The sequence below is a fragment of the Podarcis gaigeae genome (assembly GCF_964106915.1).
Source record: "Podarcis gaigeae genome assembly, chromosome: 3".
In the NCBI taxonomy this organism is placed as follows: Eukaryota; Metazoa; Chordata; class Lepidosauria; order Squamata; family Lacertidae; genus Podarcis; species Podarcis gaigeae.
This window is the reverse complement of record NC_139680.1, coordinates 77,692,411-77,714,603: the sequence shown is the minus strand read 5'-3', so window position 1 is coordinate 77,714,603 and position 22,193 is coordinate 77,692,411. Positions and strand designations below refer to the sequence as shown.

Genomic DNA, 22,193 nt, shown 5'->3' with positions numbered 1-22,193 from the left:
GTCAGTGCAACTCTGCACTAGCAGTACTCTGCTCTGTTATACTTGGGTGATAGGGAAAAGCATTACCAGGACTCCTGACTCCTTTCTTAGCTATTACCAGTATGTATTATTTCTGCTAATATTACTACTACTTTGCTCCCTTCCTGAAGCAAACAAAGTTGAGTAACAATATTGCTCTGCACAGGGGCTTCTTTCTGGCATTGGTGTCACACAGCAAGTGACTGGTATTTGCCTAGTGTAGAACCAACTACCAACACTAGAGCAAAGGAGACAAGATACAAAATTGCACAAGATGATACACTTTGGCTGTGCGTCCTAGACCACCTGCTCCCTGCCTTGCAAACTTTTTTTCACCTGTCTTGGCAAAGTGGGGCCCTGACTGACTCCAGCTGATGAAGTTGAGGCTGATGAACAGACACTTAGGCTGGGGAACTGGTTAGGGTTTTTTGTTGGAGCATTGTTGCTGTTATTGACACTATTTTTTGTATCTGTATCTTTAGAACTTATTATAATTTGTGTAGAAATTGTTCAGTTTGGTTGCATCCTTTTTGATGTATTTATTGTTTTGACTACTTTTGTTATATTTATGATTACATATTTGTTCATGTTGTAAGCTGCCTTGGTTTTTACTATGGAAAGGTAGTATACAAATAAATTATGTATGTATAGTCTTGTTACACCTCCCTTTATCATTTGAGCTGTGTATTTTGCCGCCAGATTTAGAAAGCTGTTGCTTTCTCAATAGTTTAAAAATCCATAGAGAAGTTAAAAACTCCATGGCCTAATCAGCTGAGACAAAATTAGTTCGGGTAATGATGTTCTTAAAAGCAATGAGCCAAAAACGCTACAAGAGATATGGCACAGTTGCATCAGATGATCAGCATTTAACTATTTATGGAAAGTCTGACTGAAATGAAGCAAGAGAGTATTCACTATAGTGAATATATGTATTCATTATAAAGTTAGATATCTGAGCAAAACCTGACCTTTATTTTTGAATGCACTTGGAAATCTCTGGATTCAGGATGCCAGGAAGCAAGAAATGTATTATCATTATTACGATGATTATTATTTATTATTACTATTAAAATTTATATATCACTCTATACCCACAGGTCTCAGGGCAGTTCACAGGATAAAAGTGTATCATGGTTTTAGAAGTCGTACAAGAATTCTGCTTGTTCCTACCAGTGGGGGGAGGGTGTGGGATTTACTGACTCCCCTTTTCAACAGCATGATGATCTGGTCAGAGGAACCATATGAATGATTCTCCAGCTCATGTGCTCCCTGCCACACTCCTCCAGCACAAATGTGAAAACAGATGCATCCTCTTTGATTTTTAGCAAAGTGTTTTATTGCTACATCACAATGGAAATAACAAGCCTATATGGTTTCTGATCCACATTTGTTCAGACAAACTACAATTAAAAATAACTGCAGGTCCTGGTCTAAATGGGGAGGGGGGACAGAAGCAGTGGAGGGGGGGAAGGTTCATGCTTATAAAGCTAAACTATGGTTTAGCATTATTTTTTCTGTATTTTCAGAATTGAATGAAATGTAGATGCATATAAACTGCACTCAGGAATGCTTCACATGTTCATATCCATGATTCATGCTGCATCTTCCATAACATCTATGAGACAGGAACAGGGTGAAGCTGGTATCAACAAGCTTTGTCCAACTGGAACATCTAGATTGTGTGTGCTTATGGCTATGCTTTGGGCAAATAGTGCAGCACTACTGTTAAGTAACTAGAGGAAGCACAAGGCAAGGGCATCATTTAATTAAGGTGTGCAAGTTCAACTTCAATTACTCTCACCAAAGATCCTCCCTGGAATGGCTGCTGTAAAGGGGAATTTCCCTGCAGTAACTAATATGTTTAATGAATCATGTGTGCGCATGCCTAATTAATCCTCTGAAACGATTGCCACATCTAATACAGGAAATGCTTCTAATTCAGTCATTAATTATCCCTTGCAAGTGATAGTTTCCCTTCAGTAAGTATATTCAATTGTAAGTAAGTGCCTTTTTTTACATGTCATGAGAAACCAAGCTCAGCTTTGCATGGACATGAGGACACATCTTGAACATGATCCATTTGGTTAAGATGTCGGTGTGACTCTCTCTGCCATAACTTTGTGATGGAAAACTTAACTGCTGTCACTCATGATTCACAACAGTGAAAACACCTTTACAAATTCAGGGCATGTTACCACTCATTGATAAGCCACTTCTTTATCACAGAATTCCAGAGTTTGAAGGAACCCCAAAAGTCATCCAATCCCCTCCATAAATCAGTCCCGTATCTCGAAGCTGTTCAGCTTTTGGGACATGCCCAAAAGGCTGCTTCATAATTCTTTTCTCAAGATGCTCCAACCCCCTGCCAAGTCATTGTGGGAGCTTTCTTCTCTTCTTGCCTAACTATAGTTATTGGCTCTTCCTCGGACCTTATCCTCATATCCTTACCTCCAATCCGTATTTGTTATTTTCTTCAGAAAAAGTCTAATAGGAAGACATAAGCTTGTATATTTCCATAGATTAAGTTATGATCACTATTTCGGCAGGTGGAAAGAAACAGTGGGCACCTATGAAAGCCTCTTAACCCAGCTGTAGTGTATCCAAACATTACAGTGAAAACCCACTTCTTTTTCTCTGGATGCAAGAGAAATAAGCACAGTATGCCAGCCCTCTCACTTACCTCCAAATGCCTATGGGGCCTGTGGACTTTAAAACAATAAACTACTCAATTTTGTCTTAAGCTGATTAAATAACAGTTTTAAAAATGATTGGAATTGCAGTCTAATGTGCTTCTTAATGAGTGCTTCAAAGTGTAGTAAATATTATGCCTGTTTCTGGCTTGACTATTTTGACAAAAGGTGACCAAAATAAATTTAACCCCAACCCCTAGATAAAAACAAATTCTCACAAGTGAAGCAGTTCTGACTCCTATTTTAACCTGTTCAGATATAGTGGTACTCAAAAACATCTTGCTTATAATAAGTGGGCCAGAAGCATTAGTCCAAGTATCATATGTTGCTTGCAGTATTATGAAGTGGTTAAGACTCTCTTCTTTAAACTGGCATTCAAAAGCCTGTGTTAAGCACACATGGAGTAAATCTGTATTTATATTTTTCAAGGCAATCCTACACATGTCAACTCAAAAGCAACTTGTACAAAGTTGAATGAGGTTTAGTCCCTGATCAGTGCATTTAGGACTGCACATGAAATTGTTTATTTCCCTTAGCACATTACCCTGTCTGGGCCTTTGGGAAATGGAAGGATTAAAAATGGTCCTAAAGCAGTAAGTCCCAACATCTAATGAATGCATCTTTAATTGCTGGGGACTAGATTGTATTTTTTTTTTTTGGCTTTGTATCTTGCCACATACAGGGTTTTTCTAAGAATTCTGAGACACTACTGAAATTCAATAGGATCCAGACCCCCCTGGAACTCTTTTAGAACATGTAACAGCTGTCCTTCTCAGAGCACACTGCAGAAAGGCATTCTTAAACTTCTATTCACAAGGAGAGACTGGGCTAAATGTTTCAGCTCAGGGACCAATTACTCAGCAGCAACATTTGTGGCAGAGGGTGAATCTCATACTGCTAAGGGTAGTTCCACTGCTTTCTCAACCAAAAACATAATTTCTACATGGCATTCACTCTCTCTGTGTGTTCTCTGTCATTAGAACAGCAAATGAGACTTTTCATGGAAGCAATAAGAATCTACCAAAGACCTCACAATTAAAAGAGGAAGTTGAAAATATATTGCAAGAGACTATGGGTCAACACACACTTAGACTGAGCTTATATACAACACTGCATCATTGATTTTTCTTTGAACAACAACAAAAATCAATGTTGCAAAATATGTGCTTCTGTGTTATCTTGGTAATAAACAGATTTTTGTGTGAAAGTGAGAAGAATATGACTTCATAATTCATCAGCCTGTTATGAAATGTGTTGAGCAAAACTATAGAAAAATGGATTATTCCACTTTAGGATTGATGTAATATAATTGTTTTGAGAAATCTATACAGCACCTAGAAGACCAAACGTTGTGTTGAAAAGTGCTTTAGTATCAGAAATATGTTCTCAGTTACGGCATCATCCCAAGCCATTACTTGAAGAAAACCACTGGCTGCACAGGTGGTGTCATCAGGAAAGATTTGGCTTCTTGGATCATGATCTCTGCTTCCTTGAGGTAGGACTTCTGGCGAGAGATGGGCTGCACCTCACAGCATTTGGCAAGAATGTGTTTGTCAAGAGTCTTGAGAATCTTTAAACTAGATCTTGAGTGGGAGGGATAAAACAATATGAATGACAAAAGAGCAGCTGGCACTGGGGATAATAGCTTCACTGATGCACTGAAAACTGAGGTGGTGCTCCAGAAACCTGCTAAAGGGCAAAAACTACAGGAAGGAAGGAAGCAGTTGCAAGGAACAACTCGTGGTTTCAGTTGTCTCTACACAAATGCACAGAGTATGGGAAACAAACAAGATGAACTGGAGCTTTTAACATAGGATGGCAAATACGACCTGGCAGGCATTACTGAAATCTGGTGGGATGAGACTCATGACTGGAGTGAAGGAATTGAGGGGCACAACCTGTTCAAAAGGAATAGACCAAACAGAAAGGGAGGAGTAGCATTGTATATAAAGGATGTGTACACTTGTGAAGAAATCCATGACCTGGAGCATGAAAAGCAGATTGAGAGTATATGGGTAAAAACTGTAGGAGAGAGAAAGAATAGTGACCTTACTGTGGGTGTCTGCTACAGACCACCAAGACAGACTGAAGACTTGGATAATGCCTTACTAGAGCAGATTAGCAAACATTCAAAAAGGAGAGAAATAGTAATCATGTGGGACTTCAACTTCCCCAAGAGTGCAAGGTCTGAAAAATTCCTCCATTGCATCGCTGACAATTTAAACAGAGGTTGGATGGCCATCTGCCATGGATGCTTTAGCTGAGATTCCTGCATTAAAGGGGTTGGACTAGATGACCCTTGGGGTCCCTTCCAACTCAATTCTATGATCATGTAATTGAATTAGCTAGACCCTTGTATTCTAACTTTAGTTTATGGGGTTCATATATTGTACATCCCTGGTAAATGAAGCAGATAATGGGGGACAGTGCAGCGCAAGGGTCTTTGCCAGATGATTCCCACTGCAGCAGGAGGATTCTCAGCTGAAAGGCACTCAGAATGCCTTTAAAGTATGATGGATGCTTATCTTTCCATTAACCCAGTAGGAATTGAGGCTTTTCAAACATTCCATTCAAACATCATGTTCGTTTTTATGAGGCCATGCTATTCTAAGAGCCCAGTTTATACATAAAACTAAACCAAACTATGGGTTAGCAAAAACACATCGGTGTGAAAGTTCTGACAAGAGTTTGCAGCTGCCAGGCTCCCTCCTTGGTCCTTCTGCTTGGCTTCACATTTTATCCAAACTCAGATTTCTGGTTTTGTCTCCTGCAGCAAATCATGAGCTGCAAACCTAACAAAATGAAAGCACACAACAAATCTCTAGATATAATAAATGGTTTATCCATTCAGAAACCCAGAGGAACCATGGGGACCCAGGGGAGCTTCCCACTGATTCTCATTGTTCCTCTCGGTTTCTGAAGGGATAAACCACTTATTATATCCAGAGATTTGTTGTGTGTTTTTATTTTGTTGTTTGTTTTATAGCAATTATTTGTCAGTTTATTAAAGACTAATCCTAAACACACTTATTTAGATGTAAATCCCCTTGAAATGGATACACTTTGAGGCTCAGACACATCCTTTCTGTCATTAGTTCCTCTGACAGAGACCACACTGAAAATTTTGGTACCTATCACCTAGACTTAGAATGTACAGGAGCCGTAAATTTTATTTAATTCAATAATGTTGTTTAAACTACAATAAATTAACCTTTATTATATATTTATTATTTTTATTGCTGTGATTTTATTATACATTATCTTTTTATAGCATTTATGTTCTCTGGGCAGATCATAAATTTAAATAAATAAAATACCAATTAAATCAAGGCAAAAACTGCACCAGAACAGAAATTAGCATAAAACTAGCATGAAACCACATGAGGCAGCATAAGATCAATAAAACAGCAGTTTTTAAATTGCTTTAAGCTGCTTTGGAGGGTTTGCTGAATGGCATAGTAGACAATTTAAAAACAAAAACTAGAACTGGAAGTTTACTCGCATTCGGCTTGTTACAGAATGAGTAAAGCATGCCTTTGGATAAATGCACATTTAGGCTGCGACAAAGAGACAGTTTCCAGAAATGATAAATGGCTGGCTGTGGAACAGCTAGTCATGGAGCTTATTAAAGGGGAGGTAACCCTGGACCGGGGGACGCAGGTGGCGCTGTGGGTTAAAGCCTCAGCGCCTAGGACTTGCCAATCGAAAGGTCGGCGGTTCGAATCCCTGCGGCGGGGTGCGCTCCCGCTGCTCGGTCCCAGCGCCTGCCAACCTAGCAGTTCGAAAGCACCTCCGGGTGCAAGTAGATAAATAGGGACCGCTTACCAGCGGGAAGGTAAACGGCGTTTCCGTGTGCGGCTCTGGCTCGCCAGAGCAGCGATGTCACGCTGGCCACGTGACCCGGAAGTGTCTCCGGACAGCGCTGGCCCCTGGCCTCTTAAGTGAGATGGGCGCACAACCCCAGAGTCTGTCAAGACTGGCCCGTACGGGCAGGGGTACCTTTACCTTAACCCTGGACCTAATCCCAGGCAGTGCCCAGGATATGGTATGTGATCAGGGCTGCAGCCAGATCGATGTCAGGAGTGTGCTACCCCACCTAGAGAACTGGTGTACCCTACCTAGGATTTTTAAAAATAAGTCTTTTAAGTTGTTCCACTACAGTTTTCATTTAAGGAATGAAAGCCTGTAATGAAAAGAAAAAGCTGGTTGCAAGTTTGCTGGTGTGTCCCATCCCGCCCCCTACCCAAAACACACAAACTGATGATAAAACCAGATCTGAAAATAATGCTGAAAAACATTAAACATAAATTTCTTGAAATGCACAAAAAGCAAGGGGGACAGCAGCACCTGACGCCCCCAACTCTTAAATTTAAAGACAGTCCTCCTGATCAGAAACAGGAAGTAATCTAGGGAAGCTGGCAGATCATTTAGACAATGAACAAGCAAAAGAGAATGCGGTAATTTGCAGACAAGAACGAATTACTTCCATCAGCTGTTGGACAGATACCCACGCCTGAACTGCTGGGAAAAGAGAGCAAGTCAAATTGTGATAAAAGGAGTTGAGATGAATATTAATGTAATAGTCATTAAAAAAAAAGAATATTACATACTTGTAAGACTAACATCTGTTCCAGAGAAATTGATGGAAAGCATTATTGAAACTTCCAAAGTAGTAGCAGTGTCAGTCTGTTGCTGTAAAGACAGCAAAGGATCAAATTAGACATGTCTTTAACCATGTCCTTGCATCTCAAGCTTCAATTTTTCCTTCTTTTTTAACTCTTTCCTCTTATGCTATTTTACCTCTTGTATGTTCTCTTTCTCTCCCCCTCCCCCCTTTATTGAACAGCAGCTTTGGGGCCATGTAACAGCTTCAGGAGGAGTAATTTCCACAAAGGAAAGAACTTAGCTAATTCACACTGTCTGAAAAAGTATGCAAACAGAAGCACAGCTATCCTTTGAAATTGTCACTTCTCCAAATTTTGCAGTTCTAAGGCCAAGTAATATATTAAAAAATGCATAAACTGGGGTTAAAGTCTGCATACAAATGCATGTATTAGTGAAAACAATAAGCAAATGTAAATTATATTAAGAAACTTACATTTTAGGAGAAATATGCTATTGTTTTGCAGCTTATGTCTGAAGGAGACAAACTACAAGCCTGGGTCTAATAGACACACAAAGCCAAATCACTGCTCAATTCACAGGAGTGCAGCAGCAGCAGACCAGAGGAAGAATGAAGCGGTCATGATCTATCTCCTCAAGGTAACCCACACATTTGCACTAACCATGGTTTGGCTTCATGCTACATGTGAATTAAGTAAATTAATTAATTAAGTAAATAAAGGAAGTTTCACATACATGTTCATGATATATTCAAATGTCAAAAGGTGCAGCTATAAGTCTGAGAGGGCCTCAAATTCATCTAAATCCAAAGCCTTTCAGGTGAGGCAAAACATATCATCATACCCCAATAATGGAATAGCAAAAGGAAACATGAGCTAAAAAAACCCCCAAACCTAAAACCAAGTAGCATTCTGTGCTGTGGAAACACATCTATTAATTCATTTTCTCTTTTTTTATAAAAAGAAAGAAAGGTAATTCAGAACTGTTTGCTATACCTTTGGATTCTAAAAATAATATTTGATATTTGTTCTTCCTTTCAATGCAGTGACAAGAAGATAACTCAGCCTTTCATTTGCTTTCTTTTTCAGATGATAGGATTGATGCTGCCCACACCACAATATATTTTTTTTTAAAAAGGAAGCCCACCCATCTATGAGAGAAAAAGCTTTTCAGTTTTTGCAGAGAACGTAAATCAAGCTGTCACAAGCTGCCTTAATTTATTTGTACAGCAGAATTATAATACAGCAGAAAACAGCTTACTGTAATGTAAATAAAGACTTGCATGCACTGCTAACAGGACAAGTTTATTTAATATAATATATTGCACTAACTCATCATTGCTACCTTTCAGTTTGTACTTCTATGGTAACGAACAGTTATAACAAACAGAACCCTTGTGTAAAAATCCAATATGCATTCAGCAAGCACCCAGTTGTGGTGTTTTATTTCTACTAAAAACGATTCAATACTATTTCCTATGTTACTTTATAAGCTATTTTAAATCAAACTTTTCCTTTTTAAATCCCACACTTTAAAATGTTTACTCAGAAGTTAACTCCCATAGTATCCGATGGGGTGAACTCCCTGGTAAAACTAGGCTCAGTATGGAATCTTAAATATCTAAGTTCATGCAAAATTAGTTTGCATATGCCTGTTTTCACAATATATAGTCTACAAATTAATGTATTAGGGTGTGGAGGGTATAAAATCAAGCAATCCTCTTCTGTACTTCAAAGGCTACAAGACTGGGCACCTGTTTACTATACATCAGTTTTAGCAATGGGCTAGCAGAGACAGAGACATTACCTTGCCAACAAAGGTCCGTATAGTTAAAGCTATGGTTTTCCCAGTAGCGATGTATGGAAGTGACAGCTGGACCATAAAGAAGGCTGATCGCCGAAGAATTGATGCTTTAGAATTATGGTGCTGGAGGAGACTCTTGAGAGTCCCATGGACTGCAAGAAGATCAAACCTATCCATTCATAAGGAAATCACCCCTGAATGCTCACTGGAAGGACAGATCCTGAAGCTGAGGCTCCAATACTTTGGCCATCTCATGAGAAGGGGGAGAAATGTTGCATGGGGGGAAATGTTGAATCATTCTGTTCAGCAAGGAACTCTCAGTGCCTTTCTAGATGACTAGTCTGCAACAAGCGTCTCCTGCCTTGAATTTGTTAAGGGCCATCCCTACCCTTAAGCAGAGTGAGACTGTGTGTCCTTACCAGCTCATGTTTTTAAAAGTCACTTAAGTTCCCTAATAAACTTTAGAAAATTAATTAACATACCAGAAAGGCTTTACAATAGGTACAATAGGCTATAGTGTGAAGGAGACAGGAAAGCCCTGTGTAAGCAGAACTCTCCTTATGAGTCTTTCAGTCAGTGCCAATGCTTTTCAAACGCAATTATTTTCAAGTCAATTTCGACATCTGATTAATGTTTTCTATATTTAGAGTGATCACAATACATGATCACTGGCCCATGAACTTTGGTTTGCAAGAACAATGTTGGATGCCAAGCATACAGGGAAATGATTGAAAATTTGCTATTGGTTCTCCAGATTGTGATAGGACACCAGTGTGACACTGAGTGTTGCGTGTGCGTAAACATTTTTACCTTGTGTGACACTGAGTGTTGCGTGTGCGTAAACATTTTTACCTTGTGTAAAATGATCCTGCCTCCTTCCGGCAAGTTTTTGCACTCCGTGGTAAAAGGGTGACAAATTGTTTGTAACACAGCAAAAGCTCATGAATTCAGCAAATGCATCCCTACTGCTGAAATGAAAAGGCCAATGGTCCCTCAGGTTCGGAGAGGCATCCAAAAGCACAGCCCATTAAAAGTAATGAGATGCGCAGGAACAACATCCGCATGCAAATGTTGTTCTGGCTTCAACAAAGATGCATATTTACATGTCCATCCCAGTTGTCTCAGAAATTGACATCCCTCCCTCCACCTCTCTTACCACAGGCAACAGATGAGAGCTACAAACGGGCATGATGGAAAGTTGACAGATTTTCCGCCAACAACTTAAAACACAAAAAGTAATTGCAACTTTTGCAGCACAAAAATAAAGCAGGAAAGAATACACACACACACACACACACACACACACATTTTATATATATATGGGCAGAGGAAATGTGATAATAGATTAAGATACATAGTAAGACAGTAAGAGATTGTAAATGAAAAACTGAGCCACATTACTTGTTATCTGTACATTTTTATTTATTTATAAATTTCCCTGAAGAGTGGCTGGGGCAGTCAGATGAGTGGGGTACAAATAAAATATTATTATTATTATTATTATTATTATTATTATTATTATTATTATTATTATTATTATTCTGAAATATGTTGGGCTTGAATTAAACCTTTTGGCAGGTACTTGATGTGTTCTCCTCTCTTCCTGGTACCTTTTGCAGCACAGTTTGAACCTCGCAAATATTTGGCACATCACAAGTGGTACTGAACACGAAGTTATTAATCTTACAGATACTTAAGAAAAACGCAGATAATTTGTGAGCTTGAACATTTAGGCTGCAATCCTAATGATGTCTACTCAAAGGTAAATTCTATTTAATTCAGTGGAGCTTACTTCCAGGTAAATGGGGTTAGTTACAGAGCCCCAGACTCTTAACTGTTTTGATTTGGGATGTCAGTGCTAAAGCTGGTGGATTAGTCCTTGTTATTTAGAGTTGCAATGCTTAATGGTTAGCATGCTACAAGTCTTTTAGCCAGCTGAAAACGTGCCCTCGATTAACCAGGCAGACTTTTAAAAATTATATTTTTATTATACATGTGCTTACAAAAGCTGAAGCATAAAATCACCATAAAATTAACAATAAAATACCAACAAATAGCACTAACAAAACATGCCAGCAAAACACTCATGTACTGTAAATATGTTAGCTTTCTGGAAAACACTGCTATAGTCTAGGCCAGGCTTCCTCAAACTCGGCCCTCCCAGATGTTTTGAGACTACAGTTCCCATCATCCCTGACCACTGGTCCTGCTAGCTAGGGATCATGGGAGTTACAGGCCATAAACATCTGGAGGGCCGAGTTTGAGGAAACCTGGTCTAGGCCCTTTTAAACCCTATTTACTAATATCTTCCACTGACAATAAGGGAGTGCAACACAAGATGGTAATTAATGAGCTCATTTTAATAATAAAAGTACATGCACACAATTATGTAATTTGTTTAAAATGAGATGGAGCTTACATAATCAATGCTCTATCAGCCAGTAATCTAAGAAGACTGGGGAAAGAGCATCTGCTTTACATACAGAAGATCCCGAGTTCAATCCCCAGCATCTCCAGGTAGGGTTGGGAGACACTCCTGTCTGAAATCTTGGAGAGCTGATGCTACATGGACCAATGGTCTGACTTGAAACAAGGCAGCTTCCTCTGCTCCTATGATACCTCTCAGACCTCCATACTGGACTTCTGGGAAGCCAGGGCTAAGCAGAATAACAAAATCAGAAGTGGAAATGCAAGAAACAACCCACTCACACTCCTGCAAGTCTACACATGGCAGAATTTTCTCTGAAAAGTTACCGTATATCTTGCATGGGTTGTCTACAAGTACGGTTTTGCAGTTTGAGAACCCAGCTACTAATGTTTCACATGATTTATTAACCTAATGACTCACCTTCCCTCAATTAGTATCACCAGCCTTTCCAGAGATAATTCATAGTTTTCTGTTTTAATGAAGGACTATATAATAGGACAGTGGGCAGGTTATAGGATAAATTATTTGCTCTAAAATTCCACAACTGTACTGCATGTACTATACCAAATTTCACTGCATGATCTGTATTTATTCATTCTGAAAAATACATTAATGGTTCTATTTACTCAGCAATAGAGTCCCATCAGACCTAGACTGATAGCAGGAACTCAGCATCAGCCAAACCATTGAAAATACAGGGAAATAAGCCTTCATGGCCTTTCCACACTCTGCACCAGGGGGGAACTCAAGGCAACGGGGCTGAATGTGATATTCTCTATCTGGCCTTCAGAACTCACTCGAGGCCACACATATGTCTGGTACCACTTCACTGTTTGGGGATTATTATTTTTTTCTGGCTGGAATGTGTCCTTTAATTCTTGTTCATCTGCGTGGAGAATAGCAATGGATGCATGAGTGTGTCTAGCCTACTGTGCAAATGTAAAATCTACATTCATTGCTCTGCTCACTTTCACATCAGGCCCCACCCACCATTGGCGTGTGGCTTCCCAAAGGTTGCCTAGAAAGAAAGGCAGCCTTCATGCTGAAAAAGTTTCCCCAGCCCTGCTCTATTGAAATTCAAGCAAAGCAAGATAAATATAGCTGATAGACAAAGACCATCACAGTTAAAGACCAACAAAACAACCCTACCCCTTCCCGAATTAGTCATATACAGTTTCCAAGGAGTGGAACACAACAAGACACTGCCAGAACAGCAGCCACAAAATAAAGATATTCAACACACTTGCCAGTCTACACCAGGTGTTGTTGTTTTTTAGACAACAGAAATATATGTAAGATCTCAAGCTGACACAAACTTTTGAGGGTATAGCAGCTTCTTTTTACCATTCCAATTGGTTTGCTTTAGTTGCCCTGTATGATTACCTCTGTCAGGAGAGAGACAGGGGAAATGTCTCTTTGTTAATAATTCTCATCAACCTCTCAGTGGCTTTTGATAACATCAACCATAGTATCCTTCTGGAGAGACTACGGTATATGAGTTAGGGCTGGGTGGCACACCTTTGTGGTCATTTCAGAGGGAGAGTACTCTTCAGCTCCATGGAACCTTCATTGTGGGGCTCCTCAGGGGTACCCTATGTTGTTTAACATGTACATAAAGCCACTGAGTGGGGTAATCTAAAGATTTGGAGTACATTGTCAACAATATGCCAATAACACACAGCTCTGCTTCTCCTTTACATCTATGGGGATGGCAGGGGATGAGCTGCACCATTGTCTCAACAATGCACTGGATAAGAGTCAACAAACTGAAGTTAAATCCAGATAAGACAGAGGAATTGTTAGTGGGTGGTTCCCTAGACCTGATGGATGGAAGGTTGCCTGCTCATGATGGCATTACACTCCATCTGAAGGAGTGGTCACATAGTTTTGGGGTACTGCTTGATTCTTTGCTGCCGCTTGAGGCCCAGGTGCCCTCAGTGGTGCAGAATGCTTTCCATCAGCTTTGGCTGGTGGTCTACCTGCACCCCTGTCTGAAAAGGGATAGCCTATTGTCTATGCTCTGATAACCTCTGGGTTAGATTACTGCAACACATACATAGGGCTGCCTCTGAAGATCATTTGGGAACTTCAGCTGCTGCAGAATTTGGCAGCCAGGTTGCTCACCAGGGAAAGATGGTTTGAGCCTATTACACTGATCCTGGCCCAACTGCACAGGTTGTCAATTAGTTTCTGGGCCCAATTCTAAGTGCTGACTTGAACCACAATACCTCAAGGACCACTCCATATGAACTGACTGGGACCCTGTGATCATCATCTAAGGTCCTTCTTTGTTTGCCTCCTTCACGAGAGGTCCAGAGGGTGGAAACACAAGAACAGGCCTTTCTGGAGTTGGGCTCCTCATTTGTGGAATGCGCTCCCCAAAGAGGCTAGCCTGGCGCCTTCATTACATATCTTTAGGCACCAGGCAAAAATGTTTCTCTTTAACTAGGCATTTGGCTGATTAAAATTTTATGGATTTTAAAATGTGTTCGTAGAAGGGGATTTTTTGGTTTGTGTTGCTGTTGTTCTTATTCTCATTTTGTATTTTTCTGTTGTGAATTACCTGGGATCTTCAAAAGGGCAGTATGCAAATTTAATAAAAATAAATAAATAATATCTGCTAGAATCATTGAGCCACGATTTTAGAAGCAATAAATCCATATAATATGCAAATCCACAATCTTCCCTGCAACATGCAAGAACCATCCTTGTCTTTACCACTTCCAGCAGCAATTGACAAGCGAAAATGGATTTTCATTACAGAGAACACCACTTATTCACTAGCTCATACCTCTCATACTACAGTACCATGGGAAATAGCTCTTTGTCTTACTTGTAAATCAGGCATATTAATGTTTGGTGCTAATACAGAAATTGCTGGTACAAGATATAATGGCAAAAGTGCCAAGCATAGTGCAAGAAAAAGGGGAAGGCATGAACTCTGGACTATATCTAGCTTTTTTTGTACTTCAAATAGATAAAACTTTTGATGAGTTCTGTAGCTAGGTCTGCTGTTACAAATGGCATACTCATATTAAGTAAGGCAATAGGTACTAGTATCAAAACTGTTGGCCCTTCCAGTAATCATATTAACCATTTCTCTGTTCTAATGAATAAAGGTTCTGCCATAGTGGATAAGCAGGGACAGTAACCTTTTTAACCCAATTGCTCTCCCTTGAAAGAATGAAGATGAAATGGGTGGGAAAGTAGGCCGATTGCAGTATATAAAACAAAATGTTCTGAACTCTGCATGCTATAAATTTAGAATTTCAAACCCTGGCCTGTTTATACCCAATTTGTAAAACTTTCATTTGTCTAAAGGGCATAAAACTGGGAAGAGCAGGATACGTAATTATTTAAATATAAATCAAAAAGGGTCTATTTTGTTTCATCATCTTGTGGGAGGCTCAAAGCAGAAGCACTAATTTATTACTATAATTTCATCTTTCAGATTCGGAAACCCCTATGTTCCAAAATAACATTGGTTGAGTACATTAATGTTTTTCTGAGAGTTTAAGCTGTATATCCTCAAACTTTCAGTTACTAAGGGGGAGAGTGGGAGTCTTCTCAGTTACCTGTTTACAACTAACCAGTCAACAGTCTGAACAGGATATAGTTTATATGCTACAGTTTAACTATTGATCTCTCAAGGTGACTAACAACATGCCAAAAAAGCAGGAAACAGCACCCAATGTCCTTCCCACAGTGCTGTTGGTGTCAGGTGACCCTGTTGGAGGTTGGGAAGCCAGACTGAAGCAGGTCCCCAATGCTGTTTTCACCTCCCTCCCTCTTTTCATTCTTGTCCAAACATAGTTGGGCTTGGTTAAAAAAAAAAAATCCACCCTTTGCTACCACGTGGTGCGCCATTATGATAATATAGCACTCTGTGGTATGAAGCAATGGGTGGAGCCAAAGGACCTGTTAGGGGACTGCCATCGGAACAGGGGAGGGAGGCAAAGGGAATGCAGAGAGCCTCCAAGGCTTCTGAGGAGCAGCTCCTTGGCCAGTGGAGTAGAGAGGGAAGGGGCCAGGCAAGTGAGGAGAGGGCTCAAAGACGCTGCGGAGAGCCCAAGCGCCTCACATAGCCCAGCTGGCCAGGAGGGAAACATGCAACTTCCGTTGCCCAGCTTGTGCAAAGGGGTGAAACGCAAGGAGAGGAGGCAGAGATTTGGGGTGTCTAAGTTCTTATGTTGGGGGAGAAGCCAGAAGGTGCCACTCCTGGATTCTGCAAGTGACTAAGACGGACATGAACTTTGTGTTTCTGCACTGTAAATAGTTTGCACCAATAAAACCTGTAAAAGACAGGTCGGAGTCCTGCCTGGTTACTCACGAGCAACCACCACAAACATCTGACAGCACCCTACTAAGAAATCATTAACAATATCTGAAGAGTATATGATAGTTATTTGAAAACAGTTTAGGAAGCAAAATATTTGCTGTGAAGATTATATATTTGTGAGCTGCAGGGATAAACGATCTTTGGTAGGGGTGACTTATAGGCCGAGAAATCATTCCCAAATTAGATCAATTCTACAGCAGGAATTTAATAAAGGATATGTACAGGTGACCTCTAGAATATAATTCCAAGTTTCACTTTATTCTCCATAACGCCAGCATATAATCAAACAAAACACTTCTACTCTTCCCTCCCCCACCCCTTTATACATACCTTTCCATATTAGGGCCCTTTAGTTTTGCCAAACATTACTATTCTGCAATCAGCTGAAAGCATCATTATAACTGTGATTCAAATACAGCATTTAACTCCCCAACCACTACTAATACCAAGTTGGTGGGCATTAACAACCTTGCATTCAGCCTTAAACCTAGAGCCTAGTTTACTCAGAAGGAAGGCCAGATAAACAACAGTGTAACTGTAGCAATTTCACCAGGGCTAATGCCTGCGAGGGGGCCTAGCCTCTGGCCTTTGATTTAAAAAAATCAATGCAAGCAGATGTGGCAGCCTGACAACCTGTGCCTTTCAGCATGTGTAGCTAACAGGTGACACGACAACGTTGATTGATGAGTGGATAACCAGGAGTTGCTCTGGTCACCTGACACACCTCCTTAAATTCATGTGCTGACTACTAGTCAGTTTCCAGATCCACAAAGATCTTCTACTTCTTACATTCAAAGCCCTCCATGGCCTTCCATTTCTCTGCTTTTGTATCCCAATACAACCTTACTTGTGATCTCCTCCTGCTTTCTAAACACTCAAAAGTGCCTACTCCACAGGACGGGCAGACGTCCTTTGGCTTGCTTGTGTGATGTGAGCATGCCCGGCAGTGTGTGTGCCTGGCCGCCGAGGACTTTAAGGGCCCAGCTCCTTTACTGAAAATTTCAGGGGGGGCTGGCCCCCCGGAACTCACCCCCCCCCAGTGCTCCTGTCACAAAATGATCCTCCATGCAAAAATGTTTTACCTCAATATGTTGACCGGGGGGGGGGGGAGGGGGTATGGTGGTCTCCCAACCTGCAGTCTGAAGTGGTACAACCCAAATGCTGGTTTACCACTTCAATGAAAACAAGTGAGAAATACATGCTAACTATACGCATTGCTGATACATACTTTTCCTGCAAAACAGTTAAAGGCTGCTACTAAAGTGCCCTCTATTTTTGATGCCCAAGTGCCCAGAATACTATTGTTGATTCACTGTCTCTTGTGCATGGCTGCTTGAAGTGTTTGCCCTCCATGGTTCACTTGCTTTAGATACTGTTCAAATATTTTGTTAGTGTTGCTTACTCTGCTGAACTTTGTTGTCTAAGCTACTGTTAAGTTTTAGTCAACTTTTCTTCTGGGTTCTTTACCTGGTTTAGGTTGGGAGCAGGAATAGGCAGAAAGACTGGTTACTTTTTGTTTAAAATGACATAAATAGTATAGAAAGCATTTGTCAGTTCTGTATAATCACTATATATGACAGCACTAATTAAGTTAGTGCCAAAGATAATAATTTTGAAGAACAATAAAAACATTATTTTCCCACCTAACAAATATATGGGGATTAGAAGTGTTTTTCAAATATATATATATACAGTGGTGCCTCGCAAGACGAAATTAATTCGTTCCGCAAGTTTTTTCGTCTTGAGAGTTTTTCGTCTTGCGAAGCACGGTTTCCCATAGGAATGCATTGAAAATCAATCAATGCATTCCTATGGAAACCGCCTTCAGACCAGGTCCGGGGACAGTCTGCCCCCGACCTCTTCTGAAGGCTGGGGGGGGGCAAGGGCTTTTCTTCCCACCCCCAGCATTTTAAAAAACCCCGGGACAGCAGAGGACTTCTCCGCTGTCCCAGGGTTTTTTAAAATGCTGGTGGGCGGCAGCGAAGGCTTCGCTGTCACCCACCAGCATTTTAAGACCAGGACCTCTTCTGAAGGCCAGTGGGGGGCAAAAGTCTTTGCTCCCCCCCACCTGCCTTCAAAAGCCGTCCGGGATAGCGGGAAGCGCTTCCCTGCTATCCCGGACTGCTTTTAAAATGCTGGAGGTGGGGAGCAAAGCCTTTTGGCCCCCGCCGGCCTTCCTGGACCTCTTCTGAAGGCCGGAGGGGGGGGGAAGGCTTTGCTCCCCACCGCCAGCATTTAAAAGAGGTCCCCGGAGATTTCCCTATGGGCTTTCTTCTTGCGAAGCAAGCCCATAGGGAAATTCGTCTTGCGAAGCAACTCGCAGATGGAAAACCCTTTCGTCTTGCGGGTTTTCTGTCTTGCAAGGCATTCGTCTTGCAGGGCACCACTGTGTGTATGTGTGTGTGTATATATATATATATATATATTTATATTTATATATATTTATATATTTATATATATATTTATATTTATATATTTTATATATATTTATATATATATATATATATTTGCTTTCGTTATGCTTTCGTTATCCCTTGACCACAACTAAGTGCAATACAGCCATCTTCTCAGGAAAACTCTTCACAAAGTTCAAGAGGTCAAGACACAAAGACTTTAGCAACTAATCCACACCTAATGACCCACCTAAGTGGTACTCAGGATATCACTCAAGATATCACTCAAGGTATCTCTCAAGTAATTAAGGAACAAAAGAAGAAAAGGCACACTAGCCTGGGAACTTCCTCTCTGCCCAGAACATTGGAGGCTAGACACCACACCCCCTCTACAGTATTTATAGGAACTCAAACATTGAGATCCCGCTCTGTTCCAGTAACAAGAAGCCGAAAGCACCAGCCTGAAGATGACGAGTGAGACCTCGTCGAAACGTCGCCTAGACACCCCAACTTTTACACGGGAAGACACCCGAGGACACCAAAACCTGCATATATATATATATATATATATATATATATATATATATATATACACATATATATACACACACACACACACACACACACTAATAAACAAGTTAAACAAATTTCCCCATCCTTAAAGAGGATAGAAAGCACAGCTCTGCTTATCTGAGATCTGAGAAGGGGTAAATTGTGAGAAAAGACAATGGAGTAGATCCATTGAAAGCAATATACTTAAGTACACTGATTTCAATGGATTTACTGTAAGATGGATTGATCATCTTAGAGTCCAACTTTACTTAGAAGAAACAAAAAAAATTCCTTCCAGTAGCACCTTAAAGACCAACTAAGTTAGTTCTTGGTATGAGCTTTCGTGTGCATGCACACTTCTTCAGATACACGAAAGCTCATACCAAGAACTAACTTAGTTGGTCTTTAAGGTGCTACTGGAAGGAATTTTTTTTGTTTTGACTATGGCAGACCAACACGGCTACCTATCTGTAACTTTACTTAGAAGATGTGTCTTATTGCGTTCATTCAATGGTGCTAAAGAAAGAAATACTGTATACAGTTTGTGAATTTCCTAGACAAGTTGGGCAGGAATCAAATGGCTATAAAAGAACTGAATATTGCTTTCAGTTGATCTTTTCCCATTACTATGAGCTCTGATAAAGTATGCAAAATTTTACATACCTCATAAAAATGGGGCCCTTAAGGCATATTTTGATCATTTATTTCCTGACATTACAACTACCTGTGCTAAGTAAGTAGATTTGTGCAGCATGATTTATTCTAATCATTTTAAGGGATGCAGAATCCCCATTTAACATTTCCATGCATAGCATTAAGAGTTGCGGATGTGGCTATTCCAAGTTAGAAGTGGGGGGAGGGAATCAAACATCTGCTAATGTGGGGGTTCCAATGCAAGCACGCTGCCAGAATTCTTAGTACTATATTTGTTGCAGGAGGAAGAGAAAGGGATTTTGTTAGAATGGCAAATTAACAGATGGCACGCTAATCCTTAAACGATTACCAAATAAAGTAGTACAGGGCATATGAACTAGATAAGGTGATAGAAAAACATCACTACAAGCACCATTCAGTGCTGTGTGGCTGTTAAAATATGCTTAAGAAGATCAGGGTTAGAAAGAGTCCTCCCATTCACAATCACCACACCATTTTTTTTCAACTGGACATGTGTGCAGTAGATATTTCTTTACTAATGCACACACATACCTTTAAATATATACATCCCTAGAAAGTGTGCAACGAACATTACAATGTATTTCACAGTGGGCAAAAGGAGGGGCTAATATTTTGGCGGAGGGATATTCTCACAAAAATATACAACTTGCCCCTTTCTGAGAGGAAAGCAGATTCCTGCAGAAGACTCTCCTTGGATTGGTCGCTAGAAAGCCACCCAGAGAAGTCTGTCTGACTGCTTTCGTCTCTCCCTTTCCCAGTATGGTCCCCACTTTCAAGAGAGGAAGGTTTTCTAAATAATCCATGATGTCACAAAAGCATTTGCAAATATTTAAAAAAGATTCTTTTTGCTCCCATTCAAATACTAAATGGACAATATTCTAGTCAATTACAGGTATCTCAGACAGTGCTGTTTGCTTCCAGGAAGCTTTGCACAAGAATGCTGTTGTGCAAACCTCAATATTAAAGAAGAAAGAAAGCTTGCTTTATAATATGCAAATGCACTTTCACTATGTCACTTCAGTTTTAGCTGCTGGTTTGAAGAGCAAAAAGGAGGATACATTTGCCGACTTCTACTTTTAATGATGGATTGCTATGATGAACCTCATTTTACATCAACTAAGTCAGTTCTTGGTATGAGCTTTCGTGTGCATGCACACTTCTTCAGATACACATGCACACTTCCTTTTTTTTTGTTTTGACTATGGCAGACCAACACGGCTACCTATCTGTAACTCATTTTACATACCCATGAAAAAGAGGACATGTCCTGAAAAACGAGGACATATGGCAACCTTAGAATACTGAGGTTTTGTGTAAGAATTGTCTTATGCAAAACCTCCATATTAGAACAAAAGAAAAGCTTGATTTAAGTTTTTCAAACATACACCCAGCATTCAGCAACTGGAAATAGGTGCACTTGTAAAAATAAGCATTGTTACAGCTGGGTACTACGTGGACCTGCTGATTTGTTAGTTTTCAATTTGTCAGTAAAGCCCATAACTTTTTCTCTATTTGCCACTATTTGTGTCAGTTCCTCACTCATTGGGTAAGTTAGCTTAAACACAGGGATCTGTATTATATTTTCTGCAGTGAAGATAGCTGCAAGGGATTCATCTTCTCTACAATTTCTTTTTCTTCCTTTAGCACATCTTTGACTCCCTTGACCACTTCCCTAGCTGGTTTGTTGTTGTTTTTTGCTCCTAATGTATTTAAGTAATTTTTATTACTATTGCTCTTAACATTAAGTTTAAACATACTGACATTAAAAAGCTTCATGGGATTTTAACCTTGGCTTCCTGCACAGCTAAATCTAACACTAACCATAGCAACTCAGTGAATATCTAAAAAACAAACTCTGAAAACAGAGCATAGCATTCTCAAGTATCAAGAAAGTGCTTGTTTTCCCCAATGCCATTTTCATTCTTCACCCTCAGTCCTCTTTTAACTCATTTTTCCAGGCTGCTTTGTACTTCTCTTTGCTATGGCAGTCTGCATGATTGAGTCTATAAACCCACGGTTGGGCATCAAGACATCATGCTTGAGCACAGCAGCTTGTAACATTCAGAATGTTAGTTTTTTTTGCTAAGGATGAACTTTTCATGAACTAAAAGTTTAATCAGGATGGAACTGAACTGAACCACTTCCTCTTTCAAAAACGAGCTTTTTAAACATCACAAGCATCTAGAATTTGGCTCAATAGCATAGTGGCAGCCAGTGCAGCTCTTTCAAGATCAGTGTTCTATGATCGGCACTAAGCACCGAGTCAGAGCATTCTGCAGTAGCTGCAGCTTCTCAACAGTCTTCAAGGCAGCCACCCACAGAGCACATTACAGCAAGCCGGCTGTGAGGTCAGCAGTGCATGGATCACTGTGGCAAAGCTACTCCTCTCCAGGAACAGCTGGAGATGCTTCTCCTTGCCACTTAAACCACTTGCTCTTCCAACGTCAGCACTGAATTAAGGAGCACCCACAGGGGAATGCAAACCTATCAAAAAACAAGCCCATTTACCTAATTATTAAACTCAAATTCCACCTACCTATGTGCAGCCATCTTGTTGGGATTGAGTCTCATCTTCTCAATCCAGCCAATTAGTCTCCTAGTAGTTTCATAGTATATGTGACAAGATGGAGCCCTGTAGGACCCTATAGTGCAAATGCCATGGGGCCAAGTGG

The 22,193-nt window shown here is 40.3% G+C and overlaps 1 protein-coding gene across 3 annotated transcripts in view; it reads right to left on the bottom strand.

Annotated features, from left to right (window-relative positions):
- Positions 1–22,193, bottom strand: part of CHRM3 (cholinergic receptor muscarinic 3) — a 239,663-nt gene that overhangs the window by 199,155 nt on the left and 18,315 nt on the right. Inside the window, exon 1 of one of the 3 annotated variants that reach the window (XM_083732488.1) lies at positions 7,319–7,391. The exons of the other annotated variants lie outside the window; for them this stretch is intronic. The gene's annotated coding sequence lies outside the window, so the exon portion shown is untranslated. Of the gene's footprint in view, positions 1–7,318; positions 7,392–22,193 lie in introns of those variants that run through there. 3 annotated transcript variants of the gene reach the window in all.